Raw genomic sequence first — 9,951 nt, forward strand, 5'->3', positions numbered from 1 at the left:
CAGAAATGTTTTCACATAAAATTCATCGACTGTACTTCCAAACAAATTACACTTACAAATGCTTGTAACACAAACGATGAAAACAGTAACTGCAAAGTTGAGACCGAAAAGTGTTACAGTTAAAGTGATGAGGTGATAGCTGCCATTGGTGATTGTAACAAATGTAGGTTTTATTATAGCAGAGGTTCCGAAAGTGTCCCTAGAGCGGGCCAATAATAAGACCTGGGAATTGCACCACATGGGAACCATTGTCAGCTATAAATCATATCAGACAGATGCTTTAATTTCTTTCATTATTGAAAATTTGATCATTCTACTTAGGGTGCTGATCCAGAAACTGGTGCTTTCAAGTGCTTTCAGCACCTGAACCTCTTGCTTTAAGGAAAGTGTGACCATAACGCCTCTGTTGGCAGATACAAAGAAGAGCCTTCCTATGTATTTGCATGCTGATCGTAACTGTTTTCATAGAGAAACACCTTATAAAAAGCCTTATAATTTAACTTATACCTTTGATTCTTACAAGTGTGGTGTGTATTTGACCTCTGACCTATCTATTTGACTTCTCATCTAGACTATAGTGAGGGTCTAAAAGATCCTAATGTTATTTAGAGCTATATGTTCCTTACTGCCATTGTTTGTTTTGGCAACATTTGGGAGATTATATACCAACATATGTGGATTCTACATATCACAATATAGTTTGCATACAAATATCCTGTCATCCTGTATCAATGTGAGTGATGTGATTTTGAATAGAATGACAAGCACACGTGTTCAGTCTAGGCTGAAAATGTAGACATTTGTGTGACAATGAAACATGCAATATTCACAATATAATCTTTTAGATAATTTTATTAAATTAATAAAATTAATAAAAACATATCTTATTGGGCACTTTAAATTAATAAACTCAATTTACAGTGCCCAATAAGATAAGTTATGTATTAGTTGACAAAAAAGAAAACCCCAATAATCTGACATTTCCCTCTGAGCAAGCACTCGGCGACAGTGGGGAGGAAAAACTTTCTTTTAAAAGCAAGAAACCTCCGGCAGAACCAGGCTCAGTGAGGGACGGCCATCTGCCTCGGCCGGTCCTGGAGTTTTTAAAATGACTTGTTAGCCAATTAAAAAAGTTACTTTGATGTCAACTAATACACTTAAACTGTCTGTCATGGTCCTGGGCCATGTTGGCCCAGTATTCTTAGTTTTCATGTATTTTTGTATTTTATTCCTTATTTAGGCCATGCTTCCTGGGTTGCTCTGTTACGTTGTTCCTTATGTGTTTTCCCCTTGTGACTCTTACCCCCGGGCTGCCCCTCTGTGTATCTGTGAGCCCTCGTCTCTCCTTGTGTTTTATTCCATGTTTTCCCCAGCCTGTTATGTCTGTGTTCTCCCCGTGCTCTCTCTCCTCCTGTCTGAACCTCTGTGTACTTCCTGTTTTACTTTGACAGTCTCCCGTCAGTGTTGCATTTACTCCTGCCGTGTCTTGTTATGGTTATCAGTGTCACATGTGTTCCCCGTGTGTTCCCACTTACCTCGTTAACCCTCTGTGTATTTATGTCTGCGTCTCCCTCAGTTCGGTGTCGCGTTCTCCCTCATTCATGGCTGTGTGTTTCTCCGTGCAATATGTTATAGTTTCCAGTTTAGTTTGTATGGTTTTTCTGTCCAGCAATAAAGCTGTGTTTTGAGTTCAATCCTGCCTCCGTGAGCTTGCGTTTGGGTCCTCATCCTGTCTGCACACAGCCGCAACCATGACACTGTCCTAATAAATTTAAACAAATATTTACAGGCAATCCTGATGGATTGCTTACAGAACATTCATTTTGTTTTGTTTGTGTGCGAACTCCGTATACCTCGACCCACATAGGTTTTAAACATAGGTCTGAATAATTTAATGTGAACACCGGCTTCTGCCTTGAATGTTTTCCACTCGTGAATAATCTCTCTTACTGTAGAATGATGGACTTTAAGTTTTTTGGAATGGTCTTATAACCCTCCCCAGATTGATGTGTAGCAGCATTTGCTTCTTCAAGGCCATCGCTGATGTCTTTCTTCTTTTGAGTTTTGTTAACAAACATAAAGCTTCAGACCAGCAAACTGGAAAACCTTCTGATTTTATTGACATGTTCATTTGCATTAAATTATTAGCAGCAAATGACTGCTTCTTACCCTTTTAACTCCAATGGAAACAGTAAGAGTGTAGTTTTTCACATACTGCTTCTGCATTTTGGCTCAACTTTTGCTAATTAAACATAGATGTAGTGCAATATGTGATGATCTGAGGCTGTGTTTACTCAGTTTAAAACCAGATCACTGATACTAACTCCTGAGCTGACTGTAAGTTAACATGCGCCACAAATAAGGGTCATATTTGGATTTAAAACAATCAAGAAGAAGCTACCACTGAATGCTACTTTCCCCTGTGTGACACTGGAATCAGTAACACATACTAAATAAAAGAAAAGTGAAAGTTACTCCCTCAAATTGAACCCTCCATACCCTGTAGGAAACTCACTTCCTTGGAAAATGGCAGTAATTAATTAACAATATGTGTATCAGTAGTGCTAAAAAGCTATTATATCAAAAAGTAAAGGGAAAACAGTCTGATGAGCTGAAACTGAAACAAAATGAAGCCTATCATTAGGAATGCTGACTTATTGTAATGTCTGTTTGCTTTTTGCAGCTTCAGTTCTTTTTTCAGTCAGTAGGTGGCAGCAAACTACAAACAATGGTTGCAATTTACACTCATCTGTTTTCATTAGAGGTAGAACCCAGAAGCACATCCACGTTTACGTCTACTGCTTGGTGCTACACAAAAACAGGCTCAACAGACTGAAAATTACTTGTATTTGGATAAATCCAAATCAGACGTCAGTGAAGCTCCATAACCACTTCTGCTTTTTAGTTTTCTCAGAAATGGATTAAGCCTACACCCAAACCTACAGATGTGTTCACTGACTTTTTCTCTTAGTCTGGAAATAGACTTAATCCACCCATTACTCAACTGAATTGATTATCATGACCCTCACTAATAGCCACTTAATAAGTTAAGAGTGATGTGCAAAACCCATTAGCCAGAGTAGTATAAATATTTAAACTTTTAGCAAATCCAGCAGGTTAATTAAGTGATTTCACATCATATTTTCAAACAGCTTGTCCATTATCAGTCAAACAGACAAATTCAGACAAAAGCACTACTGTCAGTGACTCAAACTTTAACTCTCAATCTGGGGCAGACAACACTTGGATTGTATGCCAGATTTACACAAATCCTCAAGTTAAAAGAAGACAGATTATGTTCTCAGATAAAGCAAGCAAAGAGGGCGAAGCAGCGAAAGTACCTGCACAATACATCCACATAAATCATAATGGAATTTCTTTTTTAGAACGCAGGAACATCAGGGGAGTAAACATCTGTTTCAATGTCTAATCACAGATTGTGCTTTCTGTTGTAAACGTTTTTAGTAAGGCATAATTAACAAAAAGGCTAGAGAGATGAAAGGATGCCAAGCTGATATCAGGCCTCAGTCACATGCATTGTTTCTTAAATTCTGAAATTAAGTGGCCAAAACTGCTGATGATGCAGCCCATCAGCTTTCATTGGCATTACATGATTTACAAAAATGGCTGAATGACTCGTGCCTTAATGTAAAAAAGACTGTATCCTTGTTTTTTAGTAAACCTAAAACAACTGTGGCTGCAGTAAAAGTTTTCTTGGGTGCACAAGAACTAGTTAATGTTGAGGAATTTAAGTATTTGGGAATGCTACTAGACTTTAAATGATCCTTTAAAAAACACATTGAAAAAGTAGTGAAAACCGTAAATGTTAATATACAGAACTCTAGACATATCCGCACATCATTAAAGGGACCACAATAGCCTTATGATCCACTCAGACGTGTTACATTCAGATGGTTTCAGCCTAAAAAGAAACAATGACATTGATCAACCACAAGTGGGAGGTAGAGTTCCTCCAATGTCCACACATTGAACGCAGAGATACCAACAAACACAAACGCACACTTTCAAAATGTTACTTGGCCTTGACCTTCCTGAAACTCATGAAGCATCTGTCACTTTTACAAAGTGACTTATTTGTTTCCAAGAAAAGACTGAGGAGATAAATCTGATAAAATGCTGACTAAAAGGTGAAAAACTGACAGAAAGAGCCAAGATCAATGGGCTTCTGTTTAGCCCAGTGGAAGCTAAAAATGCAAAAGGTTATCTTGAGGACATTATTCGCTTTAAAAACAACAAGCCCCATCTGAAATGTTAGCTTTGGAAAATGCTCACACTGAGACAGAGGGCACAAGCTATCTTGGAATTCATTTCCTTATAGGAAAAAGATCCACTGACAGTGGCTCAGAGCATTTTTTTATTTATTATTTTTTTAATCTTTACAGTGTCTTAAAGAGATACATGTTCCAAAGTAGCTGACAACAAAGAGGGAATTCAGGTGTTCGTGGACAGCGTCACTGCATCACATCCCTCTACTGAAACTCCCGCTCTCAGCAAAGAATGTAATATTCTTTAATAGTATCTATAAATATTAAATATTCTTTATTTATTTATAGACAACATGAGTATTTTTCCAGTTATTCCATAAGTTGCACAATTTGCATAAGTTTATGCAAATTGTGTGTGCAATTGCAGAAAGTCAAAGACACCAAATACCTCTTAACGTATTATTTCTTTATGTATTGAAATGTATTTGTATGCTTCTAAATGAAAGGAATTTGATCTATTTTCATTTTATTTTCAGTGAACTTCTTGCTGTACATGTAACTGGTGCAAAGGGTTGTGGATCAGATAGCCTGGACAGGAAAGCTGGTTTGCATGCTTGAAAAATTAAATGGGAACCACCAGGAAAGCCAAATGAAACAAGTTGCACACTTATGGCTGGTTCCATAGACTCCCATGATAAAATGGTTCAGCTATAAAAACAACATGTTCAGAAAACAGTTTTAGATCCGTGTGGATTTTGTTTTTATGCTTAAAGTTGGGGATGTGGCTTACTTTGATTGGCAGATGTCCTCCCAAAGACCGTTGAAGCTGCTAGCTATCTGCGAAACATGATCTCGGTTAATCTGAGTGACTGAACAGCCTCTCTCCACAGTGTTTGTGTTGCTGGTGCCTTTAGGTGCATTTTAATGGCATGCTGTGAGGTCCAGCCTGTCCAAGAAGTTTGTGCTCCACCTTTGGTGAGTCGCCACTAAAAAGCAGCTGAGGGTTGCACATAACGCCCATTATTACTTCACTTTGCTGAAGTTTGTCAGAGCTGCTTGGTGATTAGGGGTTTTGACTTCTACCTGTTATTATTTTTTTAGTCTGTGACTGTGCTTTTTGGGTTGTATTGCTTAAACTTTTACACTTTAATGATTAACCCTGGAGAAACCATGGGGTCAAATTTGACCCCATGGTTTCCCTAGAAAACCAATGGGGTCGGCTCTGACCCCATGGGTTCTCTAGGGTTAAATCAAGTGAGGTGATTTTTAATATGTGGATTTAGGTGCTAAATCCAGGGTGCTAAAAAATATTCTCAATCAGATGTATTGTCTTGTGTTACATTCATACACAGCAATCGATACACCTTGATAACCAAGCTAGCAAGCAATAGCTGAAATCTTAAAACCCCTTCTTCTGGTCTAAATATGGCCATTTCGCTAATATAATGGCTGTGAGTCCAGACTAACTTGTGATGTTATGGTGGCTACATTATTCTTCTATATACAGTCTATGTGCAAAAAACAACAACTTGATTTTTTTTTTGAGTAATACACATACCAACTTTAACATTTCTCTTCAGTTTATAAAGAAATATATATAAAACAAAAATAATGCATTTCACCAGCTTTAAAGACAAAAATCTCAAAATTTTGACCCTCTTAGTCAGCCTAGACTGCAGTCCATTTCTTGTTTACACCATTTCTTGAAACGACTTTGTTGTTCACTTGGCTTCACTGGAGAGGATAACCAAGCTGGAAGTGATTTTACTCCTCTGGACGACCACTGCCAGAAACTGTCAAAAGCTTTAGCTCAGTCTGAGCTGGAGGAACATCATCTTCTTCCTGTTTTGTGCCATGAAGCAATAAAACAGATTCCCCTTTAAATCCTACCCAGAGGCACAAAATGTAAAAGACAGAGTAGATCTGCTGGTAGAATCTGACAAACATCACTTCATGAAGTCATTATTAATGTAGAAATGAACACGCTAAAATTCACCAGCGTGCAAAACAATAAGACAAGTAGCAACGGCGTGATAAGTGACTGTTTTTCTCCTGTTTATTCAGCACTTACGCTGCACTTTTTGATATTCATCTCTCCTGTGCCTGCAGCTTTGCTGTACTCATGTCAGGATTTTTATCCTCCTGAAGCAACTTGAATCTCTGACAGTAAGTGAAGGAGTGCAGCCTCTTGAGAAACAAACTGCACTGAGTACTTCCAGTACTGTGTGCATGCACGCATGTGTGTGCGTCTGTGTGCATGTACACGTGTGCTTTTCAGGGCTGTGCTGAGCCGTACCAGGACCTAAACAGTCACGGTATCGTCTCTGCTTCTTTGCTTCCACAAAATACGGAGCAACATGACCGCAGAGGATGCTATTTGTCCTATTTTTCCTCTTACTCCCGCTTTCTTTCTTCTTTCTGTTTCTTTCACAACATTGCTGCTTCTTTTTCCTTCAGCTCCAGAATAAGCGCTGCTCTCCGCTCTTATCTTCAGACACGAAATATGATTTAAAAACAATTTTCTTAAGTGAGAAAGACCCACGGGGCCGAGAATAAGACAATCAGTGCACTGTCAGCACCATGACTGGATTAACTCAAAAGAGGGCAAAAGTTTACTTTCTCAACACTTTATCACAAGCAGGGTCCTCATGTATGCACCCGATGTTTTAAATGAGATCAATGGTATGCTATTTAGGACAAACAGAAGAAGTCATAATTTTAAAGTGAGATTCAAATTGGATTTGCAAAATGCTCAAATATTCTCGTGCGCTTGGCAATAAAGTTCTGAAATATTTTATGGTTTTTTTTCTGGAAAGAAAAAGAAGGGGGGGGGGGGGAGATATTTATGTAATATGCAAATGGGTCTGGGACAGTCATGGTAACAAGAAAGTACACCCTCTGTCAATTCTAAAGTTTTACATATCAGGACCTAATAAAAGATTATCTTGTCCTTACCAGCTCTGAAAATTAGGTAAATAATTTGGTGCACAGAGAAGTTCATGTTCAACTCAATAACTGCGAGGTATCCAGGTCCTGTGTCTTCAAAACAAGCCCAAATCATCACCACTCCACCACTGTGCCTGACACTCGGTATGAGGTGTTTGTGCTGATATGCTGTGTTTGGTTTTTTTCAAATATGCCGCTGTGCATTATAGCCAGACATCTCCACTTTGGTTTCATCTGTCTGTTTGTTCAGATGAAAGTTTGCAGACCTAAGCTGTGTTATTTTTAGGGAAGATGCTTTCTCCTTGCAACCCTACCAAATAAGCCATACTTGTTCAGTTTTCTTCTAATTGTGCTTTTATGAACTTTAACCGTTGCTAACTGAGGTTTGTAGAGTCTGAGATGTAGCTCCTGGTTTTTTGGGGGGGGTTAAGTTTTTCTGAGTATTGGACGGTCTGACCTTGGGGTGAATTTGCTAGAACAGCCACTCTTAGGAAGACTGTGGCATTATGTTGATACACAGCTGAAAGCTCTGGTTTTATAGAGGCGCTCACACTTGCTGATGCAAGCGCCTCTATAAACATGCACATGGCTGCTACTCAGCCTTTTAATTCCTAAAAGGAATTAAAAGTAGTAAGTGTGTACTTAGTTTTCCACACACTGCATCTGCGTTTTGGCTTAATATTTTTAAAATAATGATACACAGTAATATGTCATGTTTTGTAGTCAATCTGACGTTGTATTGTACCTAATCTTCCTGCTAAGGACCAGATGTCCTGACACATAAAACCTCATAACCTTATTCAAGAGGGTGAATTGCTTATTTGGAAACTAAATGGAACTTTGCTATCATCAAAGTTATTATTTCCACTTGTGTTTTTGCTGATATTAAAGGGCAAAACATTTCATGAGATCAGGGTATTTCTACTAATGTGTAAGATCACTTGTCCATAACACCTTTAACCTTTGTATCCTCCAGTATGTGATGTTTTTCTAAACAATGCTGATTTAAGCCATAGACTGTATATAAAAGATGGATGTAGCTACTGTGATGTTTAAAAATATATAAAAGAAGTAAAGAAGAACTACCACATTTGAATAAAAGGGCAGAGTTTGCAGTGTTACCAGCTAATACTAATGGTAGATCTGGTGACGTCCCATTTACACCCTGTGCAGAAGAAATCAGCTACAGAGACGTCGGCTGCATTTTGTTCTCATTGTCACTCATTGGCCAAGAACTTGGGACAGACAAGCTGCTAGCCAATGAGTGTTCCCTGGAAAATCATCCTTTATAAAATGTAGAATGACCAAAATGTAAAAAGTAGATTTAATGTTTTATTCATTAAGATCTGAGACAACAAACTCATCAGGAGAATGTCTACAAAAGTCTGCAACCAGGAAGATCCGTGTTTGACTCACTTTTCAGTGAATCAAAAACATCCATCTTTTATACGTTTTCTATGTTTTCTTGAAGCCTGATGTGGTCATTGCAGGGACTACAGTTGTCCAAAAGGACGAAGAGACTCGTTGTGCCATGACTAATGCTGTAACGCAAAACATTTACATCTCCACAATACAGCACCTAAATAGCTTGGACTAATACAACTTCTAGATTAAAATATCTGACTCTTTGATTACTCTGGATATATAGAAAACAAATAGTTTATCTTTTTTCTTTTTCAGTTAAAAGCATCAGTCTGCGGCAGCTCTACAGGCGGTGGCAGTCAGAGAGCAGTGAAATTAAACTAGAACAGTTTTTGCACCCTAAAATCAAAACTAGCATAAAAAACTGGTTGACTTGACCTCAGAAGCAACTCATTGCTTGACACTGAGCAGAACATTAGCTCAAACTGAGTAAAGACGTGTTTGCCATTAAGGAGCTAAAATGTAAAGCGCTTTACGTTTGAGAAGCACCGCGAGGCATGTTTTTCTTCTCCACCTCTAATGGGCCCGATCCCTGTTTTTTGCTAGGACATTTAGATATAGCATCGAATGTGGCTACTGCAAGTGGACACAAGTTGTTACACTGACCAGCTTTGTTACTTCAAAGGGCCTTAGCGGCATGAACGAACACACACACTCACACACACACACACACACACGCAGTAAGGGTAGAAGGAGAGATGTAGGTCTCGTCCGACAGCTGAGATATAGCACAAGAGCCCTGGGGAGTTTCAGGGGATTTCCACCGAGGGAATTGGACACGTTGTCTGATTTACTCTAACACTTTGGCTAAACTTATGATAAAAGTTCACAAAGGAAGCAGCATTACTCTGTCATTATCCGTCTCTACACTCATCTGTCTGCTTTTTCCTCCATGTTGTTGTTTTTTTCATGTGACTGTTGAGGACTGTCGTCTTTCTTAAATAATAATAAATAATAATAATAATAATACCAAAAAAAAAAAAGAACAAAAGAATGTCTTTTGACCTAAAAGTGAAGCTAATGGTGCACGAGGAAGAATGAGAGGAGTGGAAGCAAAGCAGCAGGAGAGAGGGGCTGAAAGAAAACACGTTCATTTTTATCTGGCTGCTTCTTCTTTTTTTCACTGAGAGTCAAGGAATGCAACCAGGAATCTGGTGAGAGATAAAGAAAGGAAGGTGGATGGTACTGTACTGTACTGTGTGTGTGTTTTCTTATTGTGCAAGTCTGCGTCAGCTGGAGCGCGTACACTCCATAATGTTTCATTCATTAAATTTTAAGTTAAAAAGTGTTGTTTTAGCCACAAACAGGGCAGGATGTATGTAGGGAAGAAGAAACAGGTCTCTTGTGTGCTCTGGGA

This window comes from Copadichromis virginalis, linkage group LG7 (genome assembly GCF_057382275.1).
Source record: "Copadichromis virginalis isolate Kocher_CV1m ecotype Utaka linkage group LG7, C_Virginalis_male_GT1.1, whole genome shotgun sequence".
Lineage (NCBI taxonomy): Eukaryota > Metazoa > Chordata > Actinopteri > Cichliformes > Cichlidae > Copadichromis > Copadichromis virginalis.